The sequence below is a fragment of the Acomys russatus genome, chromosome 24 (genome assembly GCF_903995435.1).
Source record: "Acomys russatus chromosome 24, mAcoRus1.1, whole genome shotgun sequence".
Taxonomy (NCBI): domain Eukaryota; kingdom Metazoa; phylum Chordata; class Mammalia; order Rodentia; family Muridae; genus Acomys; species Acomys russatus.
In genome coordinates, this window is record NC_067160.1 from 20,698,346 (window position 1) to 20,711,400 (window position 13,055).

General features: G+C 37.5%; 1 protein-coding gene across 3 annotated transcripts in view; it reads right to left on the reverse strand.

Annotated features, from left to right (window-relative positions):
- Positions 1-13,055, reverse strand: part of Csrnp3 (cysteine and serine rich nuclear protein 3) — a 192,828-nt gene that overhangs the window by 86,677 nt on the left and 93,096 nt on the right. The window contains exon 1 of one of the 3 annotated variants that reach the window (XM_051167154.1): positions 10,722-11,025. The exons of 1 other annotated variant lie outside the window; for it this stretch is intronic. The gene's annotated coding sequence lies outside the window, so the exon portion shown is untranslated. Of the gene's footprint in view, positions 1-8,910; positions 9,025-10,721; positions 11,026-13,055 lie in introns of those variants that run through there. One more of the 3 variants, XM_051167155.1, reaches the window with a different exon arrangement.

The window sequence follows — 13,055 nt, forward strand, 5'->3', positions numbered from 1 at the left end:
AGGGAAAAATCAAGGAAATTCAAGTTCCTTGAGCTGTGCTATAGACACAAAATTAGCTACTTTGTTGAGGGTTCTTAGCAATCTGGGATTAGAACTCAGAGTTTGTCCACACTATGTTCTTTTCTACTTTTCCAATAAACTTCAGTACGATGACCACGATGCACAGGGTTCTATTAAAAGAAAGAAAGCACATGTGTGCATTCAGAGTGCTTCTTCAAAAACAACATGTAGGTTTCCTTAGTAGCTGCACCATCATTCTAGGTTATTCAACGGTGGCAACTAGGAGAGCACAAGGATGCCTTGAATGTGCATCACTCTATACATCTTGAGAAAATGTATGTGTTTCCCTAAGAAAGTAAGATTATCTTCTTCCCCATACTAGGGCCGTTTGTGCCTAAGCCCATTTGGCAAGAAAGCAGCTTCTTTGCTGCCAAGAAGAGAAGGATTTGGCACAGATTTCACAAGGTAAAACCCTGTAGGTGTTTCTGTGGGGCGCTACCATGTGAAAAACGCTGCTGGTGGGTTGCCAGCGTGAGAAACAGAAGCCAGCCAACACCTCTCTTGTCCAGGTGTCTGTGTAAGCCAAGAACCCTGGCAGCACTCCTGCCTAATAAATATTTTTGTTGGAGAAATAATTGTGGGATTCCCCAGTTATGAATGATTCCCCAGAATCAGAGTTGTCTGTGCCCATAAGTTAAAGATTTTACTCTTTATGCCATGGGTACGAATATTTTTGCCATCTGATAATCTGAAGTTTAAGAACGTGTGAAAGCAATGGACCGTTCCTCCCAGAGGAAAACCACACACAAGTGCATGTGGCATCTATTCATGGGCTCCAGTTTTAGGGAACTGGCCTCTGGTTCTTAACCATTCATGTGGACACACCGGTCCACAGAGCCATTGTCCCCATTTGCTTTATCAGATGCGTGGCTTATCCAGTTACAGGACAAGCTCTTCCGCAGTGCCCCCAAGTTGGTTTGTATTGGAGGTGGAGCTAGGAGATCAAATCCAGGGCTTCGGTGGGCTAAGCAAGTGCCTTAGCACTGGGCCATGCCATGACCTATAGCCTCACAGCTCTGGCAGGCTCCCATATCTCCCAGAATATTCCTCGCAGTTTCACCATTCTCTCTCTTCTGCCCCACAGAATTCTTAAACAGCCACCCCTAAACGGGTGCTTATAAAGCTTTATAAAGCTATAAGTTTGTGACTTGGTGATCGGAATGTTCCAGGTTTCCTGAACAACTTCCTTTCCTTTCATATATACTAATTCCGGTCAGAACCCACTTACTACAAAGCAAATGGGCACTTGTACCCCTTTTCAACAGCTGTCCCTCAAGCCCTATGAGGTAGCTTTAACAAAGGATACCAACTTTTCAGATATCTCTACAGATCCTCTGCTCAAATTTTTAGAGCTTGTTGTTCTCTGAAAAATACTCCTTGGCCAGTACCAAATTGAGTTTAAGTGGCTGCTCTGAACTGACATGACCTGAGTAGCTGTGACCCTGTTACAACTGCTGGCTCACCTGGTGCTGGGTCACATTTGAAAATACAAGTTACTGTGGACTGATAAACACTCCAGCGCTAGCTCATTATGTGTACTATTGCATCTGGGTCAGCTATTAACAAGTGGCACCATTTTAAAAGTGTTGTTACTTGTCAAGTGCAGACTCCACGCCTATGGAAATAAGGGGTATGTCAGGACTATTAAGAGCTTCTGATGCAGTCACCCCCACTGCTTGGGGCTAAATGACAAAGGCTGTGGCCTCCGAGGAGGAATTGGTGGTACCTGACCCTGCACATTCTTGTCCTCCTCCATGTGCAGACTGTATGGCTAAATTGACTTTGTTTTGTTGAATGACAAAGGAAATTTGTATGATGTGCCTGGGACTCATACCTAAGAGGCGCCCCGTGTTGTGTGTTTTTGTGTGTCACTGGGGTTGGCATTCCTACAGGAAAGCCGGAATGTGCTTTTTAATGGCTTTACCCTTACAACATGGCTGTCTTTTGTCTAGAGAATTAGTTTAATTGATTACATGCTGGCCTAAGAGTCAAAACTCTTTCTCCAAAGCCAATTGCTAGGATCTTGGGTTTGGGTTTTTTACTTAGAAGGGGCAGAGAAAAACCAATTAAGAAAATGGGAGGCTTTAAAACTGTTGAAAAATGTCTGTCTGCTTGTTGTGTTATAACTTTTCCACTCTAATAGAAAAATGTATCAAGTGAAGTCAATAAAAAATTTATTTTCTATGCTTGCTATTGGGACTACAGAGTAGTACTTAGCCCTGTGTCTTGAACAACTGGAAGACTAAGCCCAATGACAAGGAACAAGGAGCCGACATCCTTGGTGGAACTTGGAGTTATTATCAGGTGGCACACTGCAACCTAATCGTGTTTCTCCCACTTAGCACTTGATAGTTTCTCTCAGTCTTTAGAAAGTTTCTGACAGAATAATAAAATAGACAACCCATGTGCCTAAAGGGAACCTAAGAGCTCTGGTAATAGCTTTCTTCAGACTAGTATGAAAGAAAAGAATTTTAAAGCAGTGACACTGTTTTCCTCAAAAAGCATTCTAAAATGGGTATGAAAAAACAACAAAAACAAGGCCAGGCTTCAGAGTCACTCTCATCCACGCCCTCGATATCTACTGGTGAGACTGCCCAGAAAATAAAGGAAGTTTCAAAAATCAGGATTAGGAAGAAAAATATCTTTGTACATTCTTTAAAATGAATCCCGACCTTAGGCAAGACATGGGTTTTTATTGCTATAAAGCAAAGAGCAATTGGCATTCAACCTGAAGCTGAGAATGCATTACACAGCAATTAACAGAAGCAATCTATGCGGTAAGATTAAATGGCTAGGTTTTCATCTTTCAGTAAATGACCGACCAGTACAACTAAAAACTTTTTCATGATAGAAGCCATAAGTCACAGTGAAGGCATCACATCTTTTCAAAGATGGGAACCAAGGTTTAGGGGTTTCCTTCTTAAAACAAGTTCCAAAGAAGCTGAGTCAGGGCACTGATTGGAAAAGGCACTTCTATTCATGCTACTGAGATTATCTGTAATAAAAGAAGGCAGATGAGCTTTCTAAATTGTATTTGAAAGCCTCTACAGTTAAATCAACCCAAGCCATGTTCAAACGACTTTACAAGTCATGAAAAATTTTAAATAGCAACAAATGTGTGGCATAAAGGTCATTTCATGAGAAAAAAATTAGTACTTCTATGTCATCAGGTGGAACCTAAGATGTGTCAGGCTCTCTCTGTGCTAAAAGTAAATTAATAATAAATACATTTAAGAGGCTTCAGATGCAACAAATGTCTTGAATGTAGCCAAAGTGAGACAGTAACAGGCTCACTACACAAAGCAAGGAAGAATGGTAGTGCAAAGGGAGAAATCTGAAAACTAGTAAAGGCTGTAAAAGTAGCTCCACACATGCCTAGACCACAGCTGCAGAAGTTTGGAGATTCCATGTATCCACAAAGTCACATGTCATTTGAACCTCAGATGTCATGATGTTTGCTCCCCCTACTGCCTCATTAGAATTCAAGGCATTAGCTTTGTAGTGCTACCTACTTTAGACCTTCAGTGAGATGCAGTACATTTTGGCATTGGGAAGTGGTGTGTAATATTTGCAGAACACATCTTGGAAGTGACATCAAGGTCGGGACTCGAATCTAAGCTCTTAGCCATGCTCTTGTTCAGCCTTTGCACACCCATGGCATAGGACTGAAATCACGTAGTCAACTAGATAACGGAAGCATTAAATACTGTACTTTCTGCACTTGTTCTCTGTTTTCCTAAGTTTACATGCATGGTCTTGTTTTAAACAAACAACCAGGTTTTAAAGCAGGATTCCTCGGTCCCTTTACAACGTTGCTATTGAACAGAAATCAGAAACTAGGCATGATGGGAGACTGAGACAGAAAGATTTCCAAAGGCTCCAGGCTAGCCTGAGTCACACAGTGAGCTTGGGCCACACTGAGCTGCACTGTTTATTTAAAAACCAAATCAAACAAATAAATAAAATAAGAATTAAAAAAAAAAAGGCAATATATAGCATGTGGGGCTATTTCTAGATACTTTATATTTTTTCTCTTTCTTTCTTTCTTTCTTTTTTTTTTTTTGTTTTTTTTTTTGTTGTTGTTGTTGTTGTTGTTGTTGCTGTTGTTGTTTTTGGAGACAGGGTTTCTCTGTGTAGCCCTGGCTGTCTTGGTCTTGTTTTTTTAGACCAGGCTGGCCTCAAACTCAAAGTGATCCACTGGCCTCTGCCTCCAGAGTTTGTGCGCCACCATGCCTGGCTCTTTTTTTTTTTTTTTTAAAGACAAGGTTTCTCTGTAATCCTGGCTACCTTGGAACATACTCTGTAGACCAGGCTGGCCTTGAAATCAAAGATCCAACTGCCTGTGCCTCTAAGTGCTAGGGTTAAAAGCATGTGCCATGTTCTCATTTGTAAAATATTCCTTTCCATACTAACCTCATGAAATCAACGTTCGTTCCTTTATATTTATACAGTTCTTCAGAGTATATTTACATTTCTACAAAAATAGTATTAACCACCATAACAGATATTCTGCTTTACTTGTAATATGTTTTCTAATTCACTGGTTCATGCCATGCTGTCACATTCTCCTTAGGATTGGGTACAATGCGAGCCATGACGGTGTGCAAGGACCACTCAATGCATGTATTGATCCTAAGCATGCATGGAGGCAAAGCAACCTCCTGCATCCCATTGGTGAGTAGTCTGTGACCAGGCCACTGGGCTTAGAGAATACAGCTCTTGGTACAAGAGGCCTATCTGCCTTTAATAACTAGTTAATGACATTAAGGGTGTCTCTATGCCTTGATTATGTAGTTAAGAGTACTTATTTCCCCATTAGATATAAAGCTCTGTCAGCTTATTGTCAATACTCCAATAGGAGAGACTTCTTGTAACAAGAGTAATTTCCTGTTTATTTGAAATTCAAGTGAGTACCCTGAGGACAGCATAAATAGAAATTTTGTTTATTCTCTATTCTCTTGTGTCTATTATACTATGTGTTCGTGCACGCATGTGCATGTGGGCACACTCCTCTGTGTGTGTGTGCATGTTGGCATACTCCCATGTGTGTGTGTACATGTGTATGCATGTGGGCACACTCCTCTGTGTGTATGTTTGTGTGTGCATGTGGGCACACTCTTGTGTGTGCACATGTATGGGTGCATGTGGGCATATTCCTATGTGTGTGTATGTGTGGGTACGGATGTGGGCATACTCCTGTGTGTGTGTTCCTGTGTGTGTGGGCACACTCATATGTGTGTGTGCATGTAGGCACACTCCTGTGTGTGTGCATGTATGTCTGGATGTGGGCACATTCCTGTGTGTATGTGTATACATGTGGACACACTCCTCTGTGTGTGTTCATGTGTATGAGCATGTCAGCACACTCCTGTGTGTGTGTACATGTGAAAATACTCCTCCGTGTGTGTGTAGAGCAGTACATGGACCATGTGAATATAGTAGCATGTTAATTTTATTTCTTTGCTCAGCAAAGTCTCTGGAACTGAGAACTTGATGAAAAACTACAAAGAAAGTCAACACAAAAATTACAAATTTCATTTCTGAACAGTTGTCTTTTGGAGTAATTATTGTTTAAAATAAGATGTAAGCAAATAAAGGAACAATAAAATCCTTAAAAGTATAAAACATATATCTATAACAAACATGTTCTACTAAGAGCCTACTTGATGCTGGGGGACAGCCAAGCTACAGTGTTATGTTTCCCACTAGCCAAATAAATAAATAGAAAAGGTGAATCAATGGCTCCAATATCAGGAAGAAAAGCTGATACTGATTTCCACTTTGCTCAACAAGGCAGAATGATGTGTACTATGCTTGTTTCCATGAATGCTCTTAGCATTAAAAACAACAAACAAACAAACAACAAAAACAAAACAAAAAAAAACCAAACCTAACCCTAAGAGTTACAAACTTCTGCTATTTGGAAAACAGCTTTATGTTCTGCTCATTTTGATCTGCATATGATACCACTAAACCATTGCTATAGGTCTAATAAGACACTTAAAATCTCTTTATAATTGCATTGAGCTTATAGGTTTCAACAACAACAGCAAAAGATTCCATTTTATTTAAATTCTAGAAGAGGCCATCAAAAGGCAATCTCCTGTTTTGATTGCTTCTTAAGAATTGTCATGTTAAAATTATGTGGTTGCTTTGAACACTCAGTAACAATTTTGCACATTTCCCTGTTGGTATTAAAAGTCACTTTGGTCTTTCTGTTTCATAGGCCTCAGAAAACTGGGGGATGGACAAATGCAGAGATAATAAACCTGAAAGCCTGCACACTCAAGTTTGAACTGAGAGCAAAGCTTAGGTTCTGTGCCGTGCTCCTAGACTGAGCACACGTTTGCCCTAAGACCGTTTCAAAGCGTACACTTTGGCCTCTGCTTTCCAATGGTGACAAAGACAAGCTTGGAATCAGAAAGCAGGAAATTTGGTTTTGAAAAAAAAATCCTTGAGGATCTTTTGAAAGTCAGATATGACAGTGTTCCTTACACACACTACCTACCTGCCCCATGAATTGCTGTTTAGATGGCTGTATTTACTCTTCTGCTTCTCAAGTTTAATTTGAATGATATTTACATAAATACATTTTTCTATAAACATTTAGAACCCCCAGAGAACATGAGCATACTACATCCAAGCTGCTGGGATCTGCATGGAAGCAGGATGGATTAAGCCAATGCAAAAAAAAAAAAAAAAAAAAAAAAAAAGACTTCAAAGTTTGGAGTGAATTTGCATCAAAACATAAATTACCCAGGATATTCAAAGCCATAAATTAGCTTCAGGACATAAATAGCTCTCTTGTGGCTCACAGAAGCACAGCAATTCTCTTTATTCCACATATATCTATTATCACGTTTTCTCCAAGACTCTTCATGGGCTCATGGGTAGCTGCTACATACACAAAGTAAAAGTATTGCACTGCTTATATTAATATTAAACTCATTTACTTTTTTTTTTTCTGCCTAGAACACACATGGGGCGAGTAGGCACAAACTACTGGCACTATATAAATTAACAGAAAGAATTTTTTAAAATTATGAATTAAGTAGGTCCTTGATTATATAATATATATGCAATGTTACAAGTAATTGGCATATAATGTACACTATAATACATAGAATAGAGGCATGTATACACGCAATGTTTAGTAATTTTCATAAATATTTGCAAATAACGTTGAAGTCAGATATCAGCATATTCTGATCAATGGAAAAGGGAACTAATTTTATTTGAGATATATTTCCTGTAGCTTAAGCCATGATAGATTCAGAAGAAATGCTCAGGAAAAAAAAAAAAAAACAATAGAAAAAGAAAACCTTGTAATTTTTGTACTTTTAAAAACACGAAACATGAATTCTGTTTCATAAACTCAACTCAGTGTCCTGGATAAATGTCATACTGTCCCCCAAAGAGTAACAAAGAGTGAAAATCTGGTGATGAACAGCCACTACAAAGTGAATTTCATAAATATTTGAAATAACTGTCCTTCACTGATTAAATGTCCACCCACTCTTGCTTTGGGCTGCTCCTCTCTAAACTCCCTTCATTTTAGATGGAAGACACCGACTGCCAAACTACCCCATTTCAATCATAATGAAATTAACTCCCTGTTGTAAATGCAAAAAACAACAACAACAACAACAATTAAGTCTTTTTAAATATGTACTAGTTCCTTACATGAAAGGAATATAAATTTCATTTTATATAAATGAATATAAATTTCACTTTAAAACTTCTTACATAAGTATAGACGCATAAAGCAGTAATTTCATGACTGAATGCCTATTTTGCACTTCACCGTTTCCAACACACACACACACACACACACACACACACACACACCCTGTAATGCAGACAGACACAGTCACTGCAAATAAAAATAAGATACTTCTCTCATCAACACTGCAAATGCTGAACTGATACATATACATATATATATATATATATATATATATTTTAATGATGTTGGGTAAACAATTGCATTGTGCTGTTTTAAGTTTACTTAAAATATGGCGTGAAAATTAAAAAGCAGTGTGAACAATAAGTGTGAGTACACACTTGTTTGGTGCGGGACAGATTTACTATGATGTAATCACACATTCTACAAAAGTGTGACATCAGTGGACAAGGTTGTGGGGGAGAGCTGCATCCTGGTATGCCGTTTGTGAGGATCCCTTCAGGATCCTGACTTAACTGAAAGGAAAGCCAGAGGAAGTTGAATGTGGTAAATTTAAGTAAGATTGTCTGAAAAGTCCAAAGATATTCAATAACGATTAGAAAAACCAAAGGAATCTAAGAAATTCAAAGCAAAAATAAGTAACCACTTCTCTAGTAATATTTTAGCAACGCAACCAAGAGTGAAAATTCTCAAAACCGAATCCTGTCTTTAATAAGAGACACAACTTCTTAAAATTAGCCTATGGTGTTTTGTGGCTATGAACAAAAGAACTCCATTTTTTAATTCCACATATCTAACAAAAGTCTTGGGCTGAAACTCAGTTCTTCTTTAAAAATGTTTTTTTTAAATTCACTGAAAGTTTTAAGTGTTAATATTTATTTAGATATTCCAACCAGATAGCTCTCCAAAATCAACACATACCCAAAGGGCAGAATTGTTTAGCAGCTCCAACCCAACTGTTTCTATCATGAAATAGTACATCAAACAACAACAATAACAAAAAGACACTAGGGGAAAAGAAAAATAAGAAGAAGAGGAAAACAGCTAAGAGGTGCTGGAAAACCAGCAACATCCTGCCAGTTGCCACAGTGAAATTTAAATAACCAATCCCCATCAGTGTTTTTAAACAGAAATAAAATCAGGCGCATCATGAAATGCCATCGTACCTGCATGCACTTTAAATGACTACGGCACACGCTGTAAAATCTTCAGAAATAAAGCACAGTTCCTTTAACTGCTGCAAAACACGGCTTCAGAAGACCAGGGTACATTTTTTTTTCCAGGCAACTGATCCAGCTTTCAGCCAGCCCCGTGACCTTTGAACTCCCTTCTGCCCCCTCCTCTTCTGCAGTCAAAGCCTGTGCTGCTCTCATTTGCATAAGGCGCAGGCAATGCTCCAGCAGCCAGAGCGGAATGCTGGGTAAGGAATCGTGGAGCTGCGGGTCCGCCGAGGTACCTGCATCCTGGAGCACCCCGACCCGCCGTGGGGAGTGGGCATGCTTCACCAGGCTGTCAACCTCACACCCCCCACGTCCATTAATGGATAAACGATTTTAGCGGTTGTTCCAGTCTTATGCAGCTTGTTTATCGTCTTCCCACCATAAGAAGCTGTCTGCAGCAGCGACTCTGGTAACCAAGGAAACCCAAATACTCAAATACTTCATTTAAATACGTGTGGAAGGCCAATTTTAAATTGTCATTAACTTCTCTTGTTTTGGAGACATAGCTTTTTAAAAAGTGGAATATGTATCGTACGCATAATCAGACATATGGGGTATTTTTGTTGTGGTGGTTTAAACAACATCTTACAGACATCAATTTACATTAGGCACTGTACACATAGATGCAGTCATTTTAGTAATTCTGAAAAATGGTAAATGTGCCCAAGTGCCTTGGAGACCATCATCCTAAATGGTACCCAAAAATTAATTATAGAGAATGCAGGTCCCAGGATTCCTTTAAATGATAGAGCAGTAAAAAAAAAAAAAAAAAAAAAAAAAACCGTAGTGCAAAGTTAGACTGCCTATTTAAATTCGAAGAGTCACCTCACAGCAATGCTTGTCTTTCTTTCCCGGTGGTTTTGAGTGGTGAGCTTATTATTTGTTTAGAGTTACTCCTGGTCTTGATTTCCTAGCCCAGCGATCTGTCTATTTGAAATATAAACTTCTTTATTACTCATAAACCCGAGTTACTTATTTTCTGATAAGTATTATGTGTGTAGATATTTTTATAAACATCCACAGACATATGTCCCATTTTTAAAAAAAATACTAAACTGGTAAAAATACTGATCATCATATGATTCCTCCGGTCATATTTTTAAAATTATGTTAATTTGTTTTTCTGTGTATGTTTTAACTGACATCTATTATATAAAGGTTTTATGAGTCTTGTCCATTTCTGGAAAGAAATATAATATGAAATATAAAAAGCAAATAGATATTAGTATGGGCATATTACTAAAATATAAATATTTCTTTAAATAACATTTTTAAATTTTCTTCTTCTAAATATTTTTTTAAAAAAATAAACATTTCACATAAATAAATATCCTTGCAGTATACTGAAAAACACCAGCGAATTCTGAATGATTCATCTTCTCAAACTAAGGCAATACAGAGTTTTTAATATGAAAAAGTGAAGCTTTTTTATACCAGCTTTATATAAGTCATTCTGCTTATATTTTTCTGCATATGCAAAATATTAGAAATTACGAATGAAAATTTTCTTATGTATCCATATTAAAATAGAATAAACAACTTTTCAGTTTAATATAATAATTCCAGCATTTCTGTTATATTTGACTACATCAAAAATTTAATCTTGCTGGGTCAACTCAAGTGCATCCTTCCTATTAGACATTACAAATATATCGCAAAGTTTTTGTTTAAGGCAAAAACCACACATCAGCCCAACCTAATTTAAATGCAATCAAATACAAGGAAGTGTTGGGGGGTTATCTATAAAAATCACCGACCTGTTCAAATAGCTGTAGTCGAGTCCTGGTACTCTTTATTCATTAGAATCCAAAATAAATTGATTATCATTTTATAGTACGTGTCAGCATCACGGAAGGCATCGTTCTTCCTGGTTCAGTGGAATCTTCTTACATTTCCCAGCCCCGTGTTTTATTGCTGGTACCATATGCTTTATTGTTCCGAGACAAGAGCCTCACTCGCACAAAGACTCATTACCCACTGCTTGCTGAACGGCATCAGCCTCAGTGAGGCCGCCTATATGTGATCACATGGCGTGCTGCCTAAGAAAGCCAGGCGTGCCACTGACTTCACTCTGTCTATGGATATTTTTATCAGCTGACTCTACGAGGAGGAAGAAATAACAGATTAGGGAACTGCCCTAAGACATTCATGTAGCACAATTTGGGGAAATCCCTTACACCAGATTTTATTAGTATTGAAAATGTTTCAACAGCCATTAAGAAGGCGTGGGGAGGGGTAGATTTTTATTTTAATCAGAGGTTGAGTAAGAGTTTATGGAAAGAAGACTTGCTCAAGCCATTTCCTACCTTATGCTTCTGAAAGTACTGTTGTATAAATATTATTCACAAGCCCTTTTCTAATGAACCAACTGGCAGTACATTTTAACCTTTTAATTGCAGCTATTTCTTTTCTTGGTTCCCTCAATGCCCACTAGAAGGCCAGATGCTGATTCCCTCAAATTTTCTGCCAGTAAAATCCCCATCACTAAAATATAGTACATGTGAATAAAAATAGAGACACCAATTCTTTTTGATAAGGAAGATGAGAGCACTGGAGTCTTTTAATGGAGTATATAAATGAGGTGGGTGATTAATTTATCTTCTCAAAAGATGGCACACTCCTAGAACAGCTGACAACAATGAACACTGAAGACCTCAAGTTAAAGAACAGATGGTTCGTACTAATTCTCAAAATCGCAGGAACTTATTTCAGACAGTTTACCTCAATAGAGCATATGGTTGACCTTATCTGATTTTAGTGCTAACAAGGGCTTCTAGAGATGATGGCTCAACATTTACAGGAGCCTTTGCTGCTTTGATACTATTTTAATGTATGAATACTGTGTATTTGTCACACTTGCTTTCCAAAACTAAATTCTCAAAACTTGAAAACCAATTCTGGATCTTCAAAGAAACGAATGAACACACACCTTCATAGCTAATGGGATTTGATTGAAAAGTCCTTATTATTTTGTGCAGTATTTTGTTGATAGATATTTAAAAGCTTTTCTCTCACAAATTTCAGTGATTATCTTACGGCAAATACATGAAAATTCAAGAAAGATCATAGAAGGAAAAGCCAAAAGCATCATAAAATGATCAGAAAAATAAATTTTCTGTATCACTATATGGATATACAGGGCATTATCATGACCCTTATAAAAATGTCGATACTTAATCTTGAGAAGATACAGATAATACATTCATATATTTATCAATATGCACACACACGCACATCAACTTCAATCAATAAACGTATTTTCTAAAAGAAAAACATTACAGTGTAAACATTTTGTCAGCTGGATTTTTTTAAAATGCAGATTTAAGTCTGTGTGATTAAAAATAAGTACATAAATAAAATGGTTTTTAACATTTTAAAAATATTATTTGAAGGGTTAGTATTGATCTGGAATGGTTCCTGACTTACATAGTAGGTTTTTCTTAGGATGAAGGAAACACTGATATATACTTTATGTGCCAGCATTTTTAAGTATTTGCTCCAGAATAGCAACGCTCATCTTCCCTTCTACAAGAGCTAATATAGAGACACAGAACCTTGGGCCATAAGTAAAAATGCAAACAAAAAGTTCCTGTCCTATGATGAATGCCTGTCTTCTTAAAGGTGGCTATGTTTTAATGAATCCCTTTGATGATGTCATCAGGCTAATGTACAAGGAAATAAACAAAAGGTAGCCATTTTTTTCTATTCCTGCATCACTTCATACCACTGAGATAAAATGGTCGCCAAGTAGAATGAAAGAACCTGTAAAAACTCAAGTTACTTCATGGTTCCTCTGGTGGTTCTGGGGTTCAGACCGTGGTAGGGAGGAGAAAAAAATCCATATATATGTGAATATTGTGTATAGGTATGAAAAGAAATAATTTAATATGAAAACTAAACATCAGTGAAATCAATATAAAAATAGCCAGAAACAAATCTCTAGAAAAATGAGGAATCGCAGATAGGAAGATTGTCAACACAGTCTGCTAAATGTAAAACCCTGAAAATTCCATTTATGTGGAAAAGAGAAAATTAAAAGTAGATGTCAGAGCCAGAGAGATCTTGAAAGAGGAAGAATGGATCATGAGATC